Here is a 26,568-nt window from a genome sequence, read left to right as displayed (position 1 = left end):
AAGTCTGAATTATCACGAGGGGATTATGTTACATAAGGAAATTATATAATTATGTACAATTATATTATATGACTGTGGTCTCAAAGTACCATAAGAACAAAGGTAAAGGTTACTTGTCACAACAAGGCAAAATAATACAGACATTTCTCATTCAAGACAATTAAATTAAAAACAAAACAAATATTCCTCTATCCCTATCCATTGTCTCCTAAAACCATAACGAAGTGTTCCAAGGTTTAATTTTTTTTTTTTTTTTTGGCCTTGCCACATGGTTTGTGGGATCTTAGTTCCCCAGCCAGGGATTGAACCTGAATCACAGCAGTGAAAGCACCGAGTCCTAACCACTGGACTACCAGGGAATTCCCTGTTCCAAGGTTTAAAACAGAGATCTGATGCTTTAATATTCATCCTTTTTTTTTAAACTGAGTTCCAAATCCAAAGAAAATTTTAATTCAAAGTATAACATGGTAACAACAAAAAAAGAACTACAACATAAAAAGAAAATAATATGCCAGTATATCAGTATACACCATAAAACCACTACTATGGGAACTTTTTGAGATGCCTTGAGCCCCTGTAATTTCCCCATATGTGTTACTTTGGCTGCTGATTAGCAGGAAAACTTTTACAACAAAAAAGACCTGTAGGGAGGTTATTCTGTGCCCAGTCAAAACCCTCATCAGAAAACACCTCTTCTTGGGAGTTCCCTGGTGGTGCAATGGCTAAGACTCCAGGCTTCCAGAGGCCATAGGTTTGATCCTGATCAGGGAACTCGATCCCACATGCCACAGCTAAGAGTTCACGTTTTAGCTAAAGGTCCTGTATGCTGCAACTAAGACCTGGTGTGGCCAAATAATTAATTTTTCTTAAGTATTAAAAAAAAAAGTGGCTTAGATTGTTTAAAAAAGAAGGAAAGTGTCTCTTCTTTCCACAGAGAGTACAGCAGTAAAGCAAAGAAAGATTATGGAGGTTGAGCACAGGCGCCAGGCAAAGCATCAGATGGAGAGCGTGCTTCTCAGAGAAGCAAGAGGAACCCCTCCCAGGAAACAAAGTCAGAATGACCTCAGCATTTTGTAAAACATATGGGAGAAAACAGCCCTCAGTAGAAGTCAACTGATGAAAATCGTTAAGAAACGCGAACTTCTTGCAAACGACGGCAAAAGTAGAGTCAGAGGCCTTGATATAAAGATAACATCTACTGGGATTAACCCCAACAGAATGAGAAAAACATGGGACAAATGGAAGACCAGTGACAGATTCAGGATACAGAAAAGTTGACTTGAGCAAGATTATTCCTGTGGTTCGTTGGACAAGAGTTCTAAATTGATTAGCATCCTACCAGCAGCAAAACAACAATAAACTAGTCAGGCCTCCCTTCTCTTGCTCTCGAACCCTCCACACTGTCCCTCAGCTTTCAGATTTGACATATATATATATATATATATATATATATATATATATATATGTATATGTATGTATATATACATATACGTATACATATACACATATTCATACATATATATACACACATACGTATTTGTATATGTGTATGTGTGTTTTGACTGGGAGTGGTTTCAAGGAATAGTTGATGTCCTTGCTCCCAGGTTACCCCAGCCTTCCTACTGCCATGCACAGCCCCTCCCTCCCACAAACAAACACATCACCTGTCTGCAGCCTCTGTAGCCTCAGAGGACTAGGAAGAGGGGGCAGGTATTGATGACAGAAGGGTGCTCAAGTCTGGTGCCTCTGCCCCTCATGAGGACCCGGGGAGATCTGGGTATCCCTTGACCTCAAGCTTCTAGCAGGAACCTGAATCTTTCCTTATTCTGGCAAGGATAAGACTCAACATCTCCTGAGCACCTACCACAGGCCAAGTCCTGTACATTATTGTCTCATGGTGATGCTCCAAACAGCTCTATGTATTTCACAGTATCTCCCAATGTCATGTATTGAATACATACACATATACACATATTTATGAAAACAGATGTGAGAGTTGGACTGTGAAGAAGGTTGAGCACCGAAGAATTGATGCTTTTGAACTGTGGTGTTGGAGAAGACTCTTGAGAGTCCCTTGGACTGCAAGGAGATCCAACCAGTCCATTCTGAAGGAGATCAGCCCTGGGATTTCTTTGGAAGGAATGATGCTAAAGCTTTGGCCACCTCATGTGAAGAGTTGACTCATTGGAAAAGACTCTGATGCTGGGAGGAATTGGGGGCAAGAGGAGAAGGGGATGACAGAGGATGAGATGGCTGGATGGCATCACTGACTCGATGGACGTGAGTCTGAGTGAACTCAGGGAGTTGGTGATGGACAGGGAGGCCTGGTGTGCTGCGATTCATGGGGCCGCAAAGAGTCAGACATGACTGAGCGACTGATCTGATCTGATCTGATGAAAACAGACCTGGAAAGTAACTTGCTCCCTCTCAAATGACTAGGAGTTGACACAGCTAAGACTCAAACCAAGCATTTGTTGCTATTGTTGTTGTTTAGTCACTAAACTGTGTCCAACTCTCTGTGCGACCCCATGGTCTGTAGCCCACCAGGTTCCTCTGTCCATGGGATTTCCCCAGCCAGAATATGGGAGTGGGTTGCCATTTCCTTCTCTAGGGGATCTTGCCAACCCAGGGACCAAACCCTCATCTCCTGCCTTGGCAGACAAGTTCTGCCACCAAGGAAGCCCCTTCAAACCAAGCATGGTTAATTCCAAAACCTCACACCCTTTCCTCCTAACACATGACAAGAGGCCAGTGCCTCTTCACCTCAGCACATTTCCCTTAGATCAAGACTCAAGTTGACATTCTTCGGAACTTCAGAAAGCCCCAGTCTTCCCAGAGACAAGGGTGAAATAAACCAGACCATTTGCCAGGATATCTTCTACTAATACAAACATAGTACCCAAACCGTGCCTATAGGTAAACCACTCCTTCACACACATCCACTTAACACAGAGCCTTCTGTTTGCTGGGCCAGCTATTTTTCTGCTTTGGGTTTATATGAGGAGGGATTGATGTACAACAAGCCAGAGCAGAAGCCTACTCCTGTTACTTCTCTCCAGGGGAACACTTTTCAGGGCTTAGAATTAAAGGTATTCAGTGCCCATTTAGAGGAGTGACTTTGCCTACAGGAGGAGCAAGCTTTAAAGAGTCCAGGTGATGTATGTGGCAGTGTTTTCCAGCCTGGGGAGTGTGTTGCACTAAATAAGTGGATAATTTTAGTAAGCACACCTGCAGATGATTTCCCCAAAGAGTCTCTGGAGAAGACTCCTTCCCTCTCAGGGCAACATGATCTAGAATTCTTCTTTCATCTCCTGGAAAACTGGATCCCATATAAAACCCTTCGCCCCACTCAAGAAGCCCTTAGCAACAATCGCCTTGTTCTCCTGTTTCACCCCTGGGCAAGAATCCCACTGATTCTTAGGCATTTAATGATAATTCTTAGGCATTTAATAGTAATGTGTCTCCATTGCTCCCAGCCCTGAGAAATGCATCAAGAAAACTGGCAAGGTCTAGAGGCCTTCAAAGAACCTCCAGGGATGGAGTTGCATTTTTGTGACTATTAAATGAGACAACAAACGGAGATGCTAGCATTGTTTCTGAAACACGGAGGCACATGGTCAATGTTGATTTTTGTTTTCCCGTCATAGTCTTCAAATATCTTTATGAGAATTGAGCTGTTGATTTCTCAGAGCTTCCTTGAATCCAATTTGGAATGAGACAGAATAAAAGCACATAAATAAGTACAGGAATCTTCTGAGCAGAAAGAGGCAGGCAGGGACTTCCCTGGTGGTCCAGTGGTTAAGATTCCATACTTCCACCACAGGGAGCGAGGGTTAGATCCCTGGTCAGGAAACTAAGATCCCACATGCCACACTGTCAAAATGTTAAAAAAAAAAAAAAAAAAGAAAAAGAAAGAAAGAAAAAAGAAAGAAAGAAAGGGGCAGGCAGTATCAGTCTCATCTTTACTTGAGGAAATCACAACCAGTGAGGCCCCGGAGCAGCACAATGGGGAAGGGCACACTTGAGGAGCCCAGGTTGCAATTCTAACCCTATCATATCAAAGCCCAGACTTTGGGCATGAACTCTCTGCCTCAGTTTGCTCATGTGTAAAAGCGGGTGTGATGGTTAGTTTCGAGTGTCAACTTGACCAGACTATGCTGCTGCTGCTGCTAAGTCGCTTCAGTTGTGTCTGACTCTGTGCGACCCCAGAGACGGCAGCCCACCAGGCTCCCCCGTCCCTGGGATTCTCCAGGCAAGACCACTGGAGTGGGTTGCCATTTCCTTCTCCAATGCATGAAAGTGAAAAGTGAAAGTGAAGTTGCTCAGTCGCGTCTGACCCTCAGCGATCCCATGGACTGCGGCCTACCAGGCTTCTGCCTGGCTATTTTGTTAATATTTATTTATATTCATTTATTTGGCTGCACCAGATCTCAGTTGCAGCATGCAGGATCTTTAGTTGCAGGATGCAAACTCTTAACTTGCACATGTGGAAATCCAGCTCCATGGCCAGGGTTCGAACCCAGGCCCCCTACATTGGAAGTAAGGCAGAGTCTCAACCACTGGACCACCAGGGAAATCACTCAGCTATTTAATCAAACTCTAATCTAGGTGTTGCTGTGACGATATTGTGTAGATATGTTTAACAGCTACAATCCATTGACTTTAAATGAGGGCGATTACTCTCAATATTGTGAGTGGTGTTGTTCAGTTACTCAGTTGTGTACAACTCTTTGCTACCCCATGGACTGCAGCACACCAGACTTCCAAGTCCTTCACCATCTCCAGGAGCATGGTCAAACTCATGTCCATTGAGTCGGTGATGCCATCTAAACATCTCATCCTCTGTCGTCCCCTTCTCCTCCTGCCCTCCATCTTTCCCAGCATCAGGATCGTTTCTAATGAGTTGGCTCTTCGACCAGGTGGCCAAAGTATTGGAGCTTCAGCTTCAGCATCAGTCCTTCCAAGGAATATTCAAGGTTGATTTCTTTTAGGATTGACTGGTTTGATCTCCTTGCAGTCCAAGGGACGCTCAAGAGTCTTCACCAACACCACAGTTCAAAAGCATCAATTCTTTGGTGCTCAGTCTTCTTTCAGAGAAGGTGATGGCACCCCACTCCAGTACTCTTGCCTGGAAAATCCCATGGATGGAGGAGCCTGGTGGGCTTCAGTCCATGGGGTCGCGAAGAGTCGGACACTGTTAAGGGAAGCACACTGATTGAAACCGCCCACCCTGGCCAGGCACCATAGTAACTATTTGCATGAGTTGTTTTATGACAGGAGATCCTGATAAGGAACACGGAACTAATAAGCCACCACCAACCGGAAGAGTTTGGGAAAGGTCTAAAGGAGACACCATGTGTCCGTCCACTTCCCAGAATCCCTCTCGATAGCATCCATCTTGGCTGAGCAATGTGTGCGCCACCAGGAAAGACTCTGAATTAGAATGATTGGCCAAAGACCACCCAGAATCTAATCCCATCACCATAAAACCCGAGACTGTGAGCCACACAGCAGAGCAGTTCTCCTGGGTTCCCTTACCATACTGCTCTTCACCCAGGTGCCCTTTCCCAATAAAATCTCTTGCTTTGTCAGCACATGTGTCTCCTTGGACAGTTCATTTCCGAGTGTTAGACAAGAGCCCAGTTTCGGGCCCTGGAAGGGGTCTGCCTTCCTGCAACAAATGGCGACTCTGACGGGGACTCTTCTTTGCTGAGACTGACATCCTGACCACTCGGGGTACTCAGGGGCCAGCTTGCCTGCCAATGGACCAGACCCAGCAGCCGCAACTGGGACCCTTTTGCCCCTGGTCTCCTCCTGACGTGGACAACTGGCCAGAGTGCCCTGACAAGGTAAGGAACAAGAGACTTTATTGACCTCTCTCCCCTTCACTCTCTATTTCCTCTCCTTCAGTTCAGTTCAATTCACTCAGTCGTGTCCGACTCTTTGCGACCCCATGAACCACAGCACACCAGGCCTCCCTGTCCATCACCAACTCCCGGAGTTCACCCAGACTCATGTCCATCGAGTCAGTGATGCCATCCAGCCATCTCATCCTCTGCCATCCCCTTTTCCTACTGCCCCCAATCCCTCCCAGCATCAGAGTCTTTTCCAATGAGTCAATTCTTCGCATGAGGTGGCCAAAGTACTGGAGTTTCAGCTTTAGCATCATTCCTTCCAAAGAAATCCCAGGGCTGATCTCCTTCAGAATGGACTGGTTGGATCTCCTTGCAGTCCAAGGGACTCTCAAGAGTCTTCTCCAACACCACAGTTCAAAAGCATCAATTCTTCAGCGCTCAGCCTTCTTCACAGTCCAACTCTCACATCCATACATGACCACAGGAAAAACCATAGCCTTGACTAGATGGACCTTTGTTGGCAAAGTAATGTCTTTGCTTTTGAATATGCTGTCTAGCTTGGTCATAACTTTTCTTCCAAGGAGTAAGCCTCTTTTAATTTCATGTCTGCAGTCACCATCTGCAGTGATTTTGGAGCCCAAAAAAATAAAGTCTGACACTGTTTCCCCTTCTATTTCCCATGAAGTGATGGGACCAGATGCCATGATCTTCGTTTTCTGAATGTTGAGCTTTAAGCCAACTTTTTCACTCTCCACTTTCACTTTCATCAAGAGGCTTTTTAGTTCCTCTTCACTTTCTGCCATAAGAGTGGTGTCATGTGCATATCTGAGGTTATTGATATTTCTCCCGGCAATCTTTATTCCAGCTTGTGCTTCTTCCAGTCCAGTGTTTCTCATGATGTACTCTGCATAGAATTTAAATAAGCAGGGTGACAATATACAGCCTTGACATACTCCTTTTCCTATCCTTCCCCGTTTTTCTAGTCCTCCGGTCTTGGACACAGGAATCTGGTCGAAAGGCCCTCAGCCTGAGCTGAGGATTAGAGACTGATCACCTCCTCTTGGCAGAGAACTCGAATTTTGGTTCTGGTCTGGTCTGATTTCTGGTAGGGCCGAGTTCCAGTCCTCCCTTCTCTGGAAGCCCAGGGAAAAGTCCCATAATGCCTGGGTATCTGTAGGTGGCAGGAGACATCTGTAAGGTCAACCCTTTTGCCCCGTTCTCCTGCCTCCTCCCCCTTCTTCTTTCAACCTGGCTTCCTTTCCTCCCTTTGAAATCTTTGATGTTAGTACTTGGATCTGAAGTTCTGTGTCTCTATAGGAGGTTTTCTGAGAGACTGTATTCTTGTATTTAAGGGAGTGTCTGATGAGGACTGCCAGGTTTATATGTATGTTTTAACTCTCTGTCCTGTGTTGTGATTTTTGATGGCCATTTTGCTTTGTCTGGCCGCCATTTGGTTTAGACCTGCCGCCATTTTGTTAGAACTTGATTTTCTTTCCCTGTGTCTTGAGACCAGGGCTCTCAGGAATACTTATCTAGACCATCTCTAACTCCTGAGACTGAGGGAAAAGGGGAAAAAGACTTCAAAATTTTTATTTATTTCAACGGTTTTTTTATAAACTAGTAAATTTTATATTGTAATATCTAATTCATGACTAAACTTAGAAAATGAAGCTAGATCTTGCACTGTGCCTGTCTAAATATGTCTTGGTATGTCTTTGTCTCTGGGTAATATTTTTGAGGTTAATTTGTAAATGAGCTCTATTTAACTGGCTTTAAAAAGTTAAGTGCTTACAAATCAAATAATATGTGAATTGGGAAATATTCAGTATTAAATACCTAATATTAATGTTTGTTTGTTGACCTAATATAGACATGTCTTAGAGTAATTAAAATTAAGTAGAATATTTTCATTGTACCTAGGTTTAATATAAGTTAAATATTATATCTGTTACAAGTTTGTCCACGAGGAAATTATCTTGAGTGAAGAAACTTATAAAAAAATGTAAATGAGCTTTTGTATAAACTCTATTAAGAATAATTATTCTTTAGAAATATCTGTCTAAAATAGTCTCTCCAGATTGGCATAACTTAAATTTCTAAGGGTTGTGCTAAGTGTTGGAAGTCTATTGGATAGTTAGGTCATTTCCAAATAAAATAAGATTTTGAAACATTTACTACTAAACACTAATTTCCTTTTACAGAGAAACTAAAGAGATTTGGGACTATAAATGAATAATGTTTGGTGCCATCCTAAAATGTTCTAAGAAAGCAAGGGTTTTAGAAATTATCACTGGTATTTATGCTCACCAATCTATAAAATGCTAATATAAAAGTTAGTTCTTGGTTGCTAAATGAAAGTAGGAAATGTGTTTTCAGTATAAAAAAAGAAAGAAAGAAAAAGGTGTGAAAAATACTAAAGAGTTATGCGTGATCAGGATTTTCTAAAATTGGATTACAATTAGTTAGATAAATGGATTTTGTTAGAAATGACACAGCCATAAGAAAACTGGTTAGAGTCAACTAGGTCCAAGATGGCGGAGCTGACTTTCACTAGACCTTGAGCCTTGGTATTTAGGCCTATTGTGCCATATCAACAAGCTAAATGATACACCCATCAACATTGACTAAATCTGACCAAATGTTCTAAACCCTTTTAATTTATCTTTTCAATAAAACTTCTTAAATAGAATTCTTTTGAAGTTCTTTTGACCTCTAGCTAACTTTGGGGTGCTTCAGAGGGCCCCTGAAACATCCCAAAGAGAAATATTAAACTGTGTTTATTTGGGTGGTTAAATTATATGAAAAAGATTATCAAATGAGTAATAAATCCGCTCATGTTATAATGTATGGTAAAATTATTAATACAGATATCCTAGAAATTATATGGAGTTCTTAACATTCTGATATGTCCTGGTATTCTAATAGAAAACCTGATGACTTCACAAAAGTTAACAGAAGGACTGAATGAAGCAGCGAATGTGGTTATAATTTTTATGGTTTCTATCTGAAAAATTACGGGTTTTCAGGGAGTAGGGAAAACCTTCCTCTCAAACTAATTATGACAATACTTTGGTAAAATTAAACGTTATAAACAAAACAATTATATTTTCTCTCTATCTGACTCCTCCAAAAATTGGAAATTCTTAGGTTTCCAGTAAGTTTATCAAATGAGTTAGGAAAGTTATTTCATGGGTACAAAAATCTCGAGAAATTTTTGAGACCTTAAAAGGGAAGAATTCACCTAGATTTGTTAGGCAAAATCTGTGATAAGCCTTTGGTGTGAGTTTCCCAGCCCTGTTTTATTTTAAAAGTTCAGTCTGAGACTCTATAAATGTTTCAGCAAAATAAAAAGTCTATAATCAATTATGGTTATATAAATCATCAGACCAAAATTAGTGAGAACAGAACTATTTTGCAAACAAACTAGTCTTAATTTGGTTATATTTGATAAAAATGAGGGTAACTCTAGGGAGAAAAAGATATTTCAAAAAATATTAAATCCCAGTTTGTTAATGGAGGTCTGCATCTAGTAAGACTCATCTCTTAGATAGTTATTTGCTGTTATGTGATATTAATGTAAAATTTAATTGAATTCTTAAAGAACACCCTAAGTTTGTTTCTGAAGCTTATCTCAGTAATCTATCTTTGGATGAAGATCAGATGCCTCATGACCTGCAACCAGGACTGGAAAAAGACATAATTTAAGTGACTGTCTCCAACCTGGATGGAAGGACTTTTTTACCAGGTACTCTTAACTAGCTCATGCACAATGAAACTGAAGGGAAATTAACTCTTAGATTAATTCCCACTTCCAAAGGCCCCTACATTGGATTGGTCTATAGAGAAGACAGCTGACCTGATCTCACCTTAAAATGATGCTCAAGCAGGAGAAACTACACTACACCAGGATGAGAAGACGACGACATCAGAGGTAGACAGCTTGCCCAAGATGCTGGACCTAATTTGTATGATCATTTATGTTTTCTTGACTTCTTAGACCTTTGCATATAAATCAAATGCTTTTCTATCATAGGCCTGATTCTATGCTAGTTTTAGAAATCAATTCAATTGTTGGGTTTGTGGCCAATTACCTGTGTCTAGTTCTGGGTTACCTTGTTAAATTTCTCTACTACAAGACTCTAACTGGTTGGTCCTGAGACATTTACTTAAAAAAAAATTATAGTCATATTCAGGTTACTGTGATATTACTAGATGGGATCCCCTCACCAGGCAAATTAATAATGCCTGCTCTGACTCTGACCATAAATTTGAGCTTTTTTCTATTACTCAAGCTTAATCAGAGCAACAAGAAAAGTTTCAGCAAAGGAGGAAAAATCTCCCACAATTATGGGATGGATTTATATAGATAACACCAGGCTATGGTAATTTAGGTTTAAAGTTTCCTCTGTGTTGGAAACAATTAAATCATACTAAGGACAATCAGTCTAGTAACACTAGAAAACGGGGCTATGTGCCTTACAGACGGTGCCAATATATAATTTCCCTGGAAGATAACGATTCTACAGAGCAGACTAAGTCAGATGACCTGAGATATACTGGGCTACATCTAATGGAAGCTCTTAAGTCTTACTTGTGACTTTACTAATACTGCTGGCTATGTTATTTGTATTTCATCTGTTTTACGAAATTACTGTTTCTTACATCATCAAATGTGTGTCTGAGGCCTCTAATAGAATAATATATAGTCCCATATGAGATCAATGATGGTAACAGTGTAACTTTAGATATGGGAAGAAGCAAAAAGAGGGAATATTTTCCTGGACCAAGAGGCTAGCAAGACAGGTGGTCCAGAGAATTTTGGATACTGTTTTATGGCCTAGTCCAGTAACAGCACATTGAGTGGCCTGTCAACAAAATCTTTGCCAAACCTGAGAATGGACATTCTCAGCACCATGGGATAAAATGGTCATGAAATGCCCCCCTCAAAATCATGGTCAAGTTTATGAGCAAAAAGGGGCTCTGCCAACTGAAGACTGACACTTACCATCTACATCTACAAAGATTAAATCATGGCCGCTGCAACTGCTGACTTTCAATGCCCCTGAAAGGAGTTCAGGGTGAAAATCAGGAATGAGGCACTCTGTGCTCTGGGAAAAACTGGCAGAACAGACCTTCAGATAGTTAAATCTTTTCAGGAGAAGATTTTATGAGTCCCAATTCTTGCATCTTCTCATACCTAGAGAAAACTGACGTCATTAATGGTGAAATCTGCTTTGGCTATTAGAGTAGCTATGGTTCCAATATCCTAGGTGATGTTATGGGTGTACTTTCAGATTAGACCTTGTATTGCTAAACACTTGAGTTTTCTGAATCGTGTCAGGCTTGAATGCTACCATTCTCAAAACAGTGTCTGCTGGAAGCTAGTAACTGCGACCTTACTTTTTATAAAACTAGGCAACTGGCTACCTGTCTCCCTGAAGTGCCAGGTCCAGACTGGGTTTCAGGCCTATTTTTATAAAAAGAAATGAGATTTATTTTGTCTACTAAATTCCAGTTATCACTCCTCCAACTACTTCTAATTGGGTCTGTTACACCAAAATGGCAGACCAAGGGATTGAGATTTTGTAATCAACAGATCAGATCAGATCAGTCGCTCAGTCGTGTCCGACTCTTTGTGACTGACCCCCCTGGCAGCACGCCAGGCCTCCCTGTCCATCAGCAACTCCCGGAGTTCACTCAGACTCATGTCCATCGAGTCAGTGATGCCATCCAGCCATCTTATCCTCTGTCGTCCCCTTCTCCTCTTGCCCCCAATCCCTCCCAGCATCAGAGTCTTTTCCAATGAGTCAACTCTTCACATGAGGTGGCCAAAGTACTGGAGTTTCAGCTTTAGCATCATTCCTTCCAAAGAAATCCCAGGGCTGATCTCCTTCAGAATGGACTGGTTGGATCTCCTTGCAGTCCAAGGGACTCTCAAGAGTCTTCTCCAACACCACAGTTCAAAAGCATTAATTCTTCGGTGCTCAGCCTTCTTCACAGTCCAACTCTCACATCCATACATGACCACAGGAAAAACCATAGCCTTGACTAGATGGACCTTTGTTGGCAAAGTAATGTCTCTGCTTTTGAATATGCTATCTAGGTTGGTCATAACTTTCCTTCCAAGGAGTAAGCATCTTTTAATTTCATGGCTGCAGTCACCATCTGCAGTGATTTTGGAAGCCAGAAAAATAAAGTCTGACACTATTTCCACTGTTTCCCCATCTATTTCCCATGAAGTGATGGGACCGGATGCCATGATCTTAGTTTTCTGAATGTTGAGCTTTAAGCCAACTTTTTCACTCTCCACTTCCACCTTCATCAAGAGGCTTTTTAGTTCCTCTTCACTTAGACTCAGATCTAGAACTTGGAACTCAGAAATACTTCCAATTCAGTGTCTATACTCCAAGCTGAGGCAGTCCTGTGCTCCATTTTGACAGGCAGTTATCACAGTCATAGTTGCCTAGTTCCCTAAATTAAAACTGAGTAGAACTCTGTGGGGCTCTGGAGTAGAGATCTGTTCTGTGTTCTTCATTTCTTGGCTGTAGGATATAGGCTTCATTCAGCCTCCTTGACCTTCCCTGAGTTCCAAAGGGTGGATTCAAACCGATGCTAATCAGGGAAGGGAGGGGATACAGAAACAGGAGAAACAATCAAAGGTTGGTACAACCTCCAGACAGAGCCCTGGTTTCTACTCAAAGAAATATGCATAACAATGTCTTTGAGCCCCCACCCAGGTGGAGGATTGAACTCCAGACTGAACACAAGATTCCTGGAGCACAGCTCTGTTGCCTCACCACCAACCAATCAAAAAGGGTCACAAACCCTGCAACCCTCACCCCAAATGTTGCCTTCTGTTTCTGGGGACCAGAGATGACCATCCTCTTAGGTCTCCTGTTTGGCCCTTGTCTATTTCATCTCTGAGAGGGGCCAACAGTTTCAAACTAAATTGCTGTTACTACAAGGGTGGAAGCTGGTTTCAGATGTGGAACACCCCAACTTAGATCAGGTAGAGAGAGACTTCTGCTCTGCTAGGCAGGCCTGCACCCATGCACAACAGGAAGAAGTTACAGAAGGAAGACACCTCCGCCCCAATTCCCAAGAAGTATCTTGAGTATGAAGTCTCTCGGGGGGCAGTTGTTAGAGGAAGCACACTGATTGAAACCGCCCACCCTGGCCAGGCACCATAGTAACCATTTGCATGAGTTGTTTTATGACAGGAGATCCTGATAAGGAGTATGGAACTAGAAGAGTTTGGGAAAGGTCGAAAGGAGACACCGCGTGTCTGTCCACTTCCCAGAATCCCCCTCGTTAGCGTCCATCTTGGCTGAGCGATGTGTGCACCACCAGGAAAGACTCTGAGTCAGAATGATTGTCCAAAGACCACCCAGATTCTAATCCCATCACCATAAAACCCAAGACTTCGAACCACGTGGCAGAGCAGTTCTCCTGGGTTCCCTTACCCTACTGCTCTCCACCCGGGTGCCCTTTCCCAGTAAAATCTCTTGTTTTGTCAGCACATGTGTCTCCTCAGACAGTTCATTTCTGAGTGTTAGACAAGAGCCCAGTTTTGGGCCCTGAAAGGGGTCCGCCTTCCTGCAACAACACTACTGAGGGACTTCACTTTCACTTTTCACTTTCATGCTTTGAAGAAGGAAATGGCAACCCACTCCAGTATTCTTGCCTGGAGAATCCCACAGATGGGGAAGCCTCATGGGCTCCCGTCTATGGGATCACACAGAGTCGGACACAACTGAAGCGACTTAGCAGCAGCAGTCTTCTTTAAGGTCCGTCTCATCCAATTAGGTGAACAACTTTATAAACCAAAACTGAGGTTTCTCAGAGGAAGAAATTCTACCTCTCACAACATAGGCTCCTGCCCAAGCCTATTGATCTGCCCTACAGACTTCAGATTGGCCAGTGCTCACAGCTGTGTAAGCCAGTTACTTGAGATCCATAGATGATGGATAGATAATACATCTGTAAAGATAGAGACAGAGAGGCAGAGATCTCATCTGGCTTAGTTTCTCTGGATAACTCTGATTCAGGGGACAATAATACATCCCCTTTCATTGTGCCATTGCAAGGATTAGCATGCTTAGAACAATGCCTGACACAAAGAAAAAAAACCACACCAAATTCACCTACTCGAAGTCACTTGACTGTGGCTGCGAGCTAGCGGCAGGAGGTGTTTAAACCACACCCTCTGTATGCTCTGCCAGTGCCCCAAAGAACCACTCGAATGAGAAGGTGAGTGTATATTTTCCGAATTCCTAGCCACCCACTCTCTCAGTCAGTTCACAGAATGGCTGGGTCCCCCTGCTGGAGTGATGGAGAACCAACTAGAATCTGCATCCCTTTCTTCCCTAAGGGCTTCAGGATTACTAATGGTGACTTAAAAAATAGTCACAACCTAAAAGTTGAAAGGGTTATGTTTTATTCAGTTGGAATTTTTAGGACTTCAAGCCCTGGAGACAGCATCCCAAGTAACTCTGAGAGAACTGCTCCAAGGAGGAGAGGGTCATCTCCAAGCACCAGCCACTAGGCCAGCAGGAGGCCAGGCTCCACCGGGTGAGGTCCTCACCTCCCGACATGTCATCATTTGCTTCCTCAGATAAAGCATGGGTGGAATAGAAGAAACAAGGTGTCCGTGGGGGACTCATTTATGGTTCCCATCATGATGGAAAATTCCTGAAGCTTCTTCAATCTCCACCTGCAGTGATGTGCACACCCAATCTGGATGTGGGAGGAAACCTGGACCAAATTGTACCCCCTGAGCATTTCACTTCTTCCCCAGCCTCTTCTCACCCTCTGGAAGGCACAGCCAGCCTCTCCCCTGACTCAATGTTCTCCACTAATTAAATGTCACACTTCCAGCTACAATCACTAAGAGATGCTCTCCAGGTACTTGAGCAGAGGGACAAATAAGGTTCCTCCTATTTCTTACTACCCCTGGGAGACGGTGATGGTGAGGCTGGCTAAAACCAATGACAAATAACAGGGTTGCTATGAAGAAGTGTTAATGGGGCCCATGGCCCAAGAAGTTGCAATTAGGAGACAATTGTAAAGGGGTAAATAGATTCCTTCCTAGGGATCAGGGGAAGCGAGTGAGCCCATGACCCATGTATCTATGATTTATCCCACCCCATGGTCATGATCTTCTACTCGAGTATATTTCTCTATTTTATAGAAAATATAATGATCAATTATTTTGTAGGCATTCTGAAAGATGCCACAGTTTTTTTTCTGGAAAGTGGTAGGGTATAGACTCAAAAATCAACCAGGATCCTGTTTTAGCTCTTCCCTGAATTATTTGACTCAAATCTCCTGAATTGTTTTGCAGATATGAAACCCCCCCCCCACCAAATGGAAGATGTTAACTACTTGATGACCATGAGCATATGAGCCCAGGCCTCCTGGAGCCTAAGGACTAATAAAGTTAACTCCTGTGACACTGCCCTATTCCCTCATCTTCAGCCAGAGAATTTTGTATGATCTGATCACTACCCTGCAACACTCACCCCATCACCAAACTTTTAAAAATGCTTTGCTGAAAGTTCAGGACTTTTAAGGATACGAGCCACCCATCTCCTTGCAGAGCCTTGCAATAAAAGTTTCTCTGCTCAAAACAAAAAAAGTCAACCAGGATGTTATCAGCTGGTGTCCAATGACAATGAATAAGGATCCAGAATCAATCTTCATGTCAATACAGAAAGTTGGCCAAGTTAAAGCATTTCACATCTGTGAACCCCCTGCATCTTCAGAATATCTGTGTAGGATGGTAAAGGCAAGAGGTCCTGCCCCAGTCTTAAAGACGAGGAAACCAAGAGCCAAAGTGGATAAATGGCTTGCCTGAACTCACTCAAGTCAAGTAAATGACAGAGCTCCAACCCCTGACTGCGATTCTTCTCCATGTGGTTTCCACTCTGACGGTTGTCAGGTTCACTCTCATTGAAACAAAAGAAAAAGAAGAGGCAGTGAGGAGAGCAGGAAGCACAATAGCTTTAAAAGTGTAGCCACAGTATCCAAAATCACTAGATTCCCAAGTCATGGGAGGGTGGAATGGGGTGGGCAAGAGGACGGAGGTTCAAGAGGGAGGGGATATATGTATACCCGTGGCTGATTCATGTTGATGTATGGCAGAAACCAACACAATATGGTAAAGCAATTATCCTCCAAAAAAAATTTTTTAAAGAAGCCATGGGAAAATTCGCAGATGTGGGAACATGCCTCCAACTTCCAATGGCTACCAACATATAACAGATTCCAAACACACCACAGTTGGTGGTGATGGGGTGGCAGTTGCTAGGGGGGAAAAAGAAGCATACTTGGGCTTTGCAGATGTTGTTATAGTACACATGCAGGTTGGAAAAGAATTTCCAGACATGAGGCAGAATAAAATTTATTAGAGTGTGAGATGCTGTTAGAACAGCAGACCAGCTCAAGGGAGAGTGGAACCCTTTCACAGGCTAGTAGACAGTGTGTATAGCCTCAAGAGAGAAAAATCCTACTCAAATGGTGGTGATCTCAGCAAGGCAGCAGTGAGCAGTGGCATGAAATTAGATCTTAATTCCCTGCCCAGGAACTGAACCTAGGTAGCCTGGATGAAAACCAGGAATCCTAACCACCAAACCAGCAAGGGCTAGATGCTAGAAGCTAATTTTCCCTGGATCCTTGTCCCCAGTGAAAAATGCACTTATCACGGGGGCAGAAAACTGTAAATGCAGGTACAGAGTTTATCAGTAGAGACATGGCACAACAACAAGTGGGAGAGCACAGAGAAACAGTTTGTTTAGCCGAGATAGAAGCAAGGCAGAGATGCACACCCAGAGAAAGGATGTGGGCGTCCCCCTAGTGAGGAGGAGCACAGTGAAGAGGCAGTTAAGTCATTTATATAGGTCAGTTCTTCTGGGTCTTTGTCTTCCTTCCAAGCTATTTATCTGGTTTCTTCTTCCACACCTGACTTACCCTGGGACCCTCCCCTGGGGCACACACACACCACTCGGCAAAGATGGATCTTGAAGTGATGGCTTCTGGGAGGAGCTAGACTTATTGTGGCCTGGAGTTATCCCCCAACTTTTGACTCCAAGAAGTCTTTCTGAGACCTCTGAAATCCCTCCCTTCAAACTGGCTTTGTATGTAGCACTTCTCTTACAAATCCATCAGATAAGCCTGAATGGGTCTAACCTACAACCTCCAAGAGATCCCTCATCCTCCTTGTAAGCTAGAGAACACAAATAGATCCTTCAGAGAACAGAATGCCTTAACACTACCCAGAACTCCATTCGGAGCCAGGTTCGATTTTCAGCAGCACCTGTATTTCAGATTCCCATCCCCACCACAAGCAGAATCCATCCTTCCCTCTCCATGTGCTGCAAAAGCTAACCTATTCACCACACTGGATCATGGCTAGGGAGATCTGACTCCCAGGCAGGCAGTGAGCTTCCAGAGGGCAGGCACAAAGTAGGTATTGAAAAAGTGACTGTATTGTTCATGATAAACAGGAATATTTTGAAATCTCCTTGTCTCTTTATTTTACTTCCTCTGCTAACCTTAAAGGTAATTGCTCTGTAAGTTTCAGCCATTTTCCCAGTAGTAAAGCCCATTTTCTCAAACTTGTCTTAAAAGATAGCTTCTTACTCTATTGACATCACTTAATTCAACAAATCACATGAACACTTGTACCTAGGCACTGAGCTTTGTGGTAGAAGAATATGAAGATGAAAAGGGCTCAATTCTTAGGGGCAATGTTGTGGACTAAGTGACAGCTTGAATTGTTGAAATGGAATTGCTGTGTCAGAAAACATAAAAATAAGTTGACCACAGTCTCTTTAAATAGTAGTAATAACTACTGCCATTTATTGAGCACTTACTATCTGATTGAAAACTATACTGGATGCACTGTATATATTATTTTAGTTTTTACAACTCTGAGAGGTGGCTATTTTTTCCCAGTGAAGAAATGAGAGGATTGAAATCGGAGACATTAAGTAGCCACCTAAACTCACACAACTAATAACTGATTGATTGGAACCAGAGCTCAGGGTGAGTCTGATTCTAGAGCCTGCGTTTTTATCCACGTTACATACTTAGAGACAGTTTTTTTTTACACCACCTCATGGAGAAAAGATGAAGGAAAAGATTCCTCCTTTTCAAAAATAAGTGTAAAATATTATTGATTCAACCCTTTACCTGCCCTTGTGGTGTGATCCCAAAGTAAGTATAGCAGAATGGAAGACCAGACTTGATTTGAAATGCAGAATCTGGAAGAAATGAAGTTGCCTTGGCTTCAGCAACTAGTAGCCTGGTCCACAGTGTCCTCTGGTGGCCAGCTCATGTCATGATTTTTCTTCTAAGGTGCAGGAATGAAATGTTCAACAACCTAAGATTCAGACAGGTTCAACCTTGGATAAAGCAGACGCAGAGTTTTCCAGCCATTCTTTGTTCCAGTCTCCTGCGAAATGACCTCACACTCCTATGACTGGAGTAGGCACACCATGGATTTGAGCATCAGGCTGACCGGAGATCAAGTGCCAGCTTCATCACTTAGAGTTAGCAGTGAATGGTACTCAAGGGCGCTGGGACCGTGCTGGGGCTCCCCAAGCTTCTTCCTGTTACCAGCCAAAGCCTAAATTCATCACTGCTCCAAGGGTCAGTAGACCATCCAGCCAAACTCTTAAGATAATCAATCACCTAATCACCATTAATCCTTGCTTTCTACATCTCACTGACTATTTAGGTATGGATTATTTTTTCAGAATATGTATAACTTTTATCTTCACAAAAGGAAAAACTCAATCTTGACAACACGACATCTCTGTAGAAATAATTTCAACTAGGGAAACAGATTATTCTGAGTCCCACGCCCTGGATGCTGTCCAGGACCGCCAATGTGATGGGTTTATGCCCATGATTGTTGTTGTTTAGTCTCTAAGTGGTATCTTTTTGCGACCCCATGGACTGTAGCCTGCCAGGTTCCTCTGTCTATGGAATTTCCCAGGAAAGAATATTGGAGTGGGTTGCAATTTCTTCCTCCAGCGGATCTTCTCGACCCAGGGATCAAACCCAGATCTCCCATATTACAAGCAGATTCTTTACCATCTGAGCCACCAGGGAGGCCCCACATGCCCATGATTAGGTTGTGTTAAATGGCACAGTTGACCTTAAGACTGGGAGGTTATCTCTGTGGCCTGACTTAATCATACGAGCTTTTTAAACTCAGTAAGTTTAAAGTCTGGTTGGTTGCAAATTTGAAACACAAGGATTTGTCACGTTTTTCTGGCTTGAAGATGGAGAAGTCACCTGGAAAGGAAAAGTAGGAAGCCTCCCAGAACTCAAAGCCCCCAGCTGACAGCCAGCAAGGGGTAGGGACCTCAGAAATGAATTTTGCCAACAAGCAGGGAGCTTGGAAGACCACCCCAGACTCCATCCAGATGAGGATGGCAGCCATGAAGACAGCTTGATCTCAATCCAGTGAGACGCTAAGCAGAAAACCAAATAAATGGGGAAACAATGGAAAGAGTAAAAGACTTTATATTTTGGGGCTCCCAAACCACTATGGATGGTGACAGCAGCCATGAAATTAAAAGACACTTTCTCCTTGGAAGAAAAGCTATGACCAACCTAGACAGCATATTAAAAAGCAGAGATGTTACTTTGCCAACAAAGTTCTGTCTAGTCAAAGCTATGGTTTTTCCAGTAGTGTGGATGTGAGAGTTGGACTATAAGGAAAGCTGAGCACTGAAGAATTGATGCTTTTGAACTGTGGTGTTGGAGAAGACTCTTGTGAGTCCCTTGGACTGCAAGGAGATCAAACCAGTCAATCCCAAAGAAAATCAGTCCTGAATATTCATTGGAAGGACTGATGTTGAAGCTGAAGCTGCAATATTGTGGCCACTTGATGCGAATAACTGACTCATTAGAAAAGACCCTGATGCTGGGAAAGATTGAACGCAGGAGGAGAAGGGGACAATAGAGGATGAGCTGGTTGGATGGCATCACTGATTCAATGGACATGAGTTTGAGCAAGCTCCAGGAATTGGTGATGGACAGGGAAGCCTGGCGTGCTGCAGTCCATGGGGCTGCAAAAGAGTTGGACACGACTAAGCGACTGAACTGAAGCAGAAAACCAGCCACTCTGTGCCCAGACTTCCAACCTGCAGAAACAATGATGTAATATATAACATAGATGAATTAATAAATATATCATGTATATCAGCGATCCCCAACCGTTTTGGCATCAGGGACTGGTTTTGTGGAAGACAATTTTTTCACAACAGAGGTGGTGGGGGTTGGGAGGATAGGATGGTTTCAGGATGATTCAAATGCATTACATTTATCATGTACTTTATTTCTATTATTATTACATTGTGATATATAACGAAATAATTATACAACTCACCACAGTGCAAAATCAGCGGGAGCCCTGAGCTTGTTTTCTTTCAACTAGGCAGTCCCATCTCGGTGTGATGGGAGACAGTGACACCCGAAGTGCATTGCTTCTGTCCCGACTACTCCATAATGTCTTTCTGGTTGCTGTTATGCTCCAACTTGGAGGCATGTATTTCCTCATCCATGACTGCTACACCACCAGTCTTTACCATTGGTTTGTATTTGGGTCCCTTTCGGTTCATTCGTTTGTACTTTTGTATCAAATAATTAATTCATTGATAATAATAAATACATCATTTGCAGAAACTCAAGAACAATATTCTTGAACACCCCTAATGTAACTGAAAGTGGGGTCTGGCTGCTTCTCACTCAAAAGTCAATAAAGAGGCCAGCTTGATAGAAAAGTTTGCTTTATTTTGTATGCCAGCAACCAAGGGTGGAGTTGGGAGGGCAGTCGCCTGTCCAAAGGCCGACTACCCTCTCAACCCAGTGACAATCAGGAGGAAAGAGCTTTTACAGACAGAGGGAGGGAGCTACATGCAGAAACAGCAGAGGCAGCTCTGACAGTCATCTTGAAATTGGTCACAGGTGGTCTGACTATCGTGATCTTGATTAAGTTCAGTTACTCTTCAGTTCCAGGGTTGGTTTGTTTTCATTTCTTGAGGTCAGTTCTTGGAATTGTGGCAGCTTTGACAGCTTGTGTCATGGCTACAGTCTGTTCATCATGCAGTTAACTTCTCGCCCATGAGGGGTTTCAGTATCTCTAAGACAGCTTAGAGGATACGGCTCACAATATTATCTATAGCCCTTGAGAAAAACTGCACAGCATATAGGATCTTAATTCCCTGACCAGGGACCAAACCTGTGCCCCCTGGAGTAGAAGCATGGTGCCTTAACCACTGAACCACCAGGAAAGTCCCTAGATCTCACTGTTTTTAATTAATTACTCTAAAAATATATGTTTGAGCTCTTTACTTAAGACTCTAAAAATATATGTTTGAGCTCTTTACTTAAGACTTGGAATTTTAAGGGGCCCCAGTGCATTTCCAAGGCAGAGACAGAGGGGGATCTGGTTTTGCTAAATTTGGCTTAAATTGAAAAAAAAAAGTTGCTATATGGTCTCAACAATCCCTTTGCAAATGATAGACTGAACTATTCAGCTCCCTAGAACAAGGTATTTTTAATAGAATTTTACATTAATATAGAATATTTTTTAAAATCCTAATAGGTTAAAACAAGTCAAACAACCATTCTACACAGATAAAACCTTCACAAAGGTCAACTGAGGTAATCCAGAGATAAAACTAAATTATGTAGATTTTCAATGAAGTCACTAGTCATGTAACATAAATTATTTACACACTTGCAAGCACTTTAAGAAATGTGCTCCAAGGAGCATTAACCTTTGTTTTTGTATGTGTATGCCATTTTGAAGACTTGCATATTTTATTTTTCAGGAAACTTAACATTTTAAATAGTGTGTCCTCTACCAAATGGTCACGCTTTGGTATTATTCATATAGGATTGCTTATCCTAAAGAGTTGACATTTCCCAGGAGGAACTCTGACTCTGCTTTAGAAGTTTCATATAAATTAAAATCTTCATCAAATATCAATATGGAGGGAGGTAACACAGGATGAAACATACACAGTCAAGTTATCTCTGTATATTTAGAAACTGCTCCTTCAAGACAGTCACACCAGGGAGGGGGCTTCAGGATGGGGAACACGTGTACACCCGTGGCTGATTCATGGCAATGTACAGCAAAACCACTATAATATTGTAGAGTAATTAGCCTCCAATTAAAATGAATACATTTAAAATAAATAAATAAATACATTAAAAAGAAAAAAAAAAAGATATTCACACCAGAAAGCTTAGTCTGTGCTTAATATTCAGGAGTATGAATTTGGCTCATCAGAAGCTTTGGCAAGACCTTACTATTTCAAAGTTATTTCAAAGTTATTAAGAACTACCTCTAGGGCAAGTCCATATTTACTGAGGTATGATAAATTTATTATAATGAAGGAAAACAAGTGTAGCCAGCTATCTTTAAAAATGCCTCAATCACTGTTTCTCAATATACAAAGACTAGAACTACTCATATATACATTTATCATACAACAAATCCCATCTCTGTCCCCTGAAATTCCTGTAATTTTATTCATTAGAAGATTAAAAAAAAAAAAAAGACTTAAAGAGCACTTTACAACAGCATTGAGCTTTCCTATGAAATTCTCAGGGTCTTAAATATTATGTACACTTCTGTTTTTTTTTTTTTTTCCTTTTCTTTTAGTAAGCTAGACACTAGCTTCAGAGTTTGTGGATCTGGAGGAAGAATTACCCACTCAAAACTGTTCTAGAAATTGTCTTTTGCAGAATAGCAGGTAGTTGAGTTAAAGATAGGAGGGTCATTTCCCTGTTTTCCAAAATTTAAGTCTTTTTTTTGTTGTTGTTCCCCTTGTACATAAGCCTCAGTCACCACTTCTGAGTGAAGATGGACAGAGGCTCTGGCCTCTGCTCCTTGGGCTTCCCAACAGCTGCTTTCTCATTGCTGCATCCAGGCCTGAATACATGTGGGTGGATGAGGACCTCCCCCAAATGGCCTTTAGAGGCAATGCCTCAGCGTATTTTCTGTCTTTCCCAGCGCATGTGTGCTAAATCACTTCAGTCGTGTCTGACTCCGTGCAAACCTATGACTAGCCTACCAGGCTCCTCTGTCTATGGGATTCTTCAAGCAAGAATACTGGAGTGGGTTGCCATGCCCTCCTCCAGGGAATCTTGCCGACCCAGGGATCAAACCTGTGCCTCTTATGTCTCTTGGATTGGCAGGAAATAGGAAATCCTGAACCTCCAGTGTCTCCCTGAAAACCAGGAAATCAACCTCCCCTGTGAAAGGTGCCCTCCCCACAGCCAGAGGTAGAAGGACACCCCTTTATCCCCAGGGTTGGGAATTCAGAGCCAAGATGCCTCTGGAAACACCTTATTCCTTCTTTAAATTTACCACCTTAGGCCTAATCTCTCTTTAGATTATTCACTAATTAAGCACCTAAAATCTAAGTTTTGTCCTGTGTACACCTCACAGATTTATTGTATATCTGTCTCTAAAAAGTATAACAGCTGCCTGCTTTGGATACCTCTTAGGTCCTATTCTTACAGGACCTCCTTATGCATGAATTAAATTTTGTTTCTACTTCTCCCATTAATCTGGCTGTGTCAATATTATTAGTTCAGCCACAGCCCTCCAGAGGTGGAGAAGGCGGACCTTCCCCTCCACAACAGTGCCTAAGTCAAGTTTGGGGAGTATGGGACGGGCACAGCGCTCCCATGCCCTCTCATCCCCTTCCCATCCCATCAGTATACAGACAAGTAACCCATTTTTTTCCCACACCATTTCTCTCACCTATTATGAAAACAGTCAAAAATCTGGAGGGAGAGCTTGAAAGCTCTCCTAATCTCCTTGTTCAAGGTTTTATATAACTCAATCTCCAGCAAACCCTCGAATCTTGTTTAATCTTTCTGGTGATTGGCCTCCACCCTGTAGTTAGCCCCTTGAGCCCTTTATTAGCACCCACTCCAGTATTCTTGCCTGGAGAATCCCAGGGATGGGGAGCCTGGTGGGCTGCCGTCTATGGGGTTGCACAGAGTCGGACATGACTGAAGCGACTTAGCAGCAGCAGCAGGGACTCCTCCAAAAGTGCTTGTTAGGAAAACAGAAGATTCTTTTCCATCACTCAGGAAAGCCCAAGTGTTTTAGGTTATCTGTGCCAGGAACAAGAGACAAAACCAAACCTATGTGTTTATCATGCTGCAGTATTTAATAAGCTCTTTTGGAATCCATGGGTATATGATGTTTCTACCGTAATTAACACACACACACACACACACACACACACACACAAACCAAGGGGTTCTGACATCCTCCACATCCACAACCTAGTAGGTAGATTATCTTTCTTCTAAGTGAGGAATCAAAGCAGAGGTGACATCCCTGAGGACACAAAGGCAGGAAGTGGCATAAATGAAGCTAAACCCAGTTCTCTGATTCTTTTTTGGTTGGACTTGTTCTCTCCTATTTTGCCTTTCTTCACTTTGAAATGGGAGAGAGAACGGACACTTTCTGAGTTCTCGTGACGCATCTGCTGTCTCAACAGTAGCTATTTGACACAGTCTTTCCAAAGACAAAATCGGAGGGATTTAGATAGTTTCCTAAGGACACAGGTGCCAACCAGCGCTTGCAGAATATGAATCATGCTATGCTATGCTATGCTAAGTCACTTCAGTAGTGTCCGACTCTGTGCGACCCCATAGACGGCAGCCCACCAGGCCCCCCCGTCCCTGGGATTCTCCAGGCAAGAACACTGGAGTGGGCTGCCATTTCCTTCTCCAATGCATGAAAGTGAAAAGTGAAAGTGAAGTTGCTCAGTCGTGTCCGACTCTTAGAGACCCCATGGATTGCAGCCTACCAGGCTCCTCCATCCATGGGATTTTCTAAGCAAGAGTACTGGAGTGGGGTGCCATTGCCTTCTCCGATGAATCATGGTGAGTTCCAAATATTATGGGGCTAGGGGTTAACTGTATAAATGTCATCCAAATAAATGTTTCAGCAAAGAGAATGTAGCCCAACCTAAACCTCAGAATTTCTCAATCTGATTTACCAATGTCAGTGAAAATCATGTTTCCAATCATTTGGACCTATAGTTTCACATGAGGTCATAAAACATAACAAAGTTAATACAGAATGCTTCTTCTCAAAAGTGTCCTCACTTAATTTGTTATGCCTTAAGAGATAATTCATAGTGTGGCTGTTCATTTTAAAGATATGCTTCCTCTAAAAGGGAAAGAAAATGTCTTTATTAAAAGTCTGTGAGTGGTGGTCTATTGTTGGTTAAGAAGAAATGACACTCTTTGTCTGAGGTTAACAATAATGGAAATAGATAATATAAATGATCTGTGACCATGCATCTTGAAGATTTCAGAGGTGAAACAAAACAGACTTCCTTATTTTTATTTTTTAAGACTTTCTTTTTAAAAACTGTGTACTATAATGATTGCCATAATTATGCCCTAACTTTTAAGGTCATTTTGCTTACCAAAAAATATTTAGGAAACAAGCTACTATATAGTTCTCAGTTCTCTAGAGAAAGCATAAGTTTTGATATTTCTAATACAGTAAGTCACTGGAATTCATAGAAAAATATTTTGAGATATAGTTTCATGTGTTGAAAAACATAGGTTTAGTGGACTGTAGCACATAAGTATATTTTGAATTATGAAGATATTTTATATTTTGAAATAATATAAGAACAATCATATTCTTTTTTTCATTAGAAATAAAAGCCAATCATGATGGGGAACACATGTATGCCTGTGGCGGATTCATTTCGATATACGGCAGAATCAATACAATATTGTAAAGTTTAAAAAAAAAAGAAAACAAAAACCTCTAAGGAGGCACCCAGGAATCTGCAAAAAAAAAAAAAAGCCAATCATACCAGAATGCAGAAATTATGCTGACTTGATTTGGTTGTTAGAAAAGTTGTTTCCGTTTTCACGCTGTGGCACTTTAAACAACACACTATCCTATCTATTAATTACCTTTATTAGTCTGCTTTTGTTTAGTTGCTAAGTCATTTCTGACTCTTTGCCACCGCATGGACTGTAGCCCACCAGGCTCCTCTGTCTAACGGATTCTCCAGGCAAGAATAATAGTGGGTTTACAGTTCCTTCTCCAGGGGATCTTCCAGGGATGGAACCTGACTATCCTGTGTTGGCAGGCAGATTCTTTACCACTGAGCCACCAGGGAAGCCCCTATTAGTTTGCTAGGGCTGCCGTATGAATAAAACAGATGGGGTCGGTTAAACAACAGTAATTTATTTCTCATAGTTCTGGTGTCTACAAGTTCAAGGAGTCAAGAAGTTTGGTTTCTTCTTGTGACCACCTTTCTTTTTGTACTTGCATATATCTGGGTCCTTAATCTCATTTTCTTAGAAGGTTACACTGGATTAGGCCAACCATGTGATCTCATTTTGCCTGAATTTCCTCAGTAAAAGCCTTAACTCCAAATACAGTCACAGTCTGAAGTTCTTCTGGAGGTTTGAATTTAACAGGATTTTCTTTTTTAATCCTTTTTTTTTTTTCAGCCTGCTGCATGGCATGCAGAATCTTAGTTCCCCAACCATGGACTGAACCCATGCCCTCTGAAGTGAAAACATGGAATCTTAACCATTGGACCACCAGGGAAGTCTCTAACAAAGGATTTTAAAAGGACACAATTCAACCATAACACTCTCTTTGCAGCTTTGTATTTTTTAATTGATC

General features: G+C 42.1%; 1 long non-coding RNA gene and 1 other non-coding gene across 3 annotated transcripts; one reads left to right on the top strand and one right to left on the bottom strand.

Annotated features, from left to right (window-relative positions):
* Positions 1 to 287: 287 nt before the first annotated feature.
* TRNAE-UUC (transfer RNA glutamic acid (anticodon UUC)) lies at positions 288 to 359 on the bottom strand. The gene has a single exon. It is a non-coding gene; the product is annotated as a tRNA-Glu (tRNA).
* Positions 360 to 5,479: 5,120 nt separating this feature from the next.
* On the top strand, positions 5,480 to 26,528 carry LOC129659245 (uncharacterized). Of its 2 annotated transcripts, none has more exons than XR_008717907.1 (3): positions 5,480 to 5,849; positions 9,673 to 9,820; positions 26,391 to 26,528. It is a non-coding gene; the product is annotated as an uncharacterized LOC129659245 (long non-coding RNA). The 2 variants fall into 2 exon arrangements; XR_008717908.1 differs by having other exon boundaries at positions 9,511 to 9,820.
* The last annotated feature ends 40 nt before the right edge of the window (positions 26,529 to 26,568 follow it).

The sequence above is a fragment of the Bubalus kerabau genome, chromosome 8, assembly GCF_029407905.1.
Source record: "Bubalus kerabau isolate K-KA32 ecotype Philippines breed swamp buffalo chromosome 8, PCC_UOA_SB_1v2, whole genome shotgun sequence".
Lineage (NCBI taxonomy): Eukaryota > Metazoa > Chordata > Mammalia > Artiodactyla > Bovidae > Bubalus > Bubalus kerabau.
This window is presented reverse-complemented; position numbering and strand designations above follow the sequence as displayed.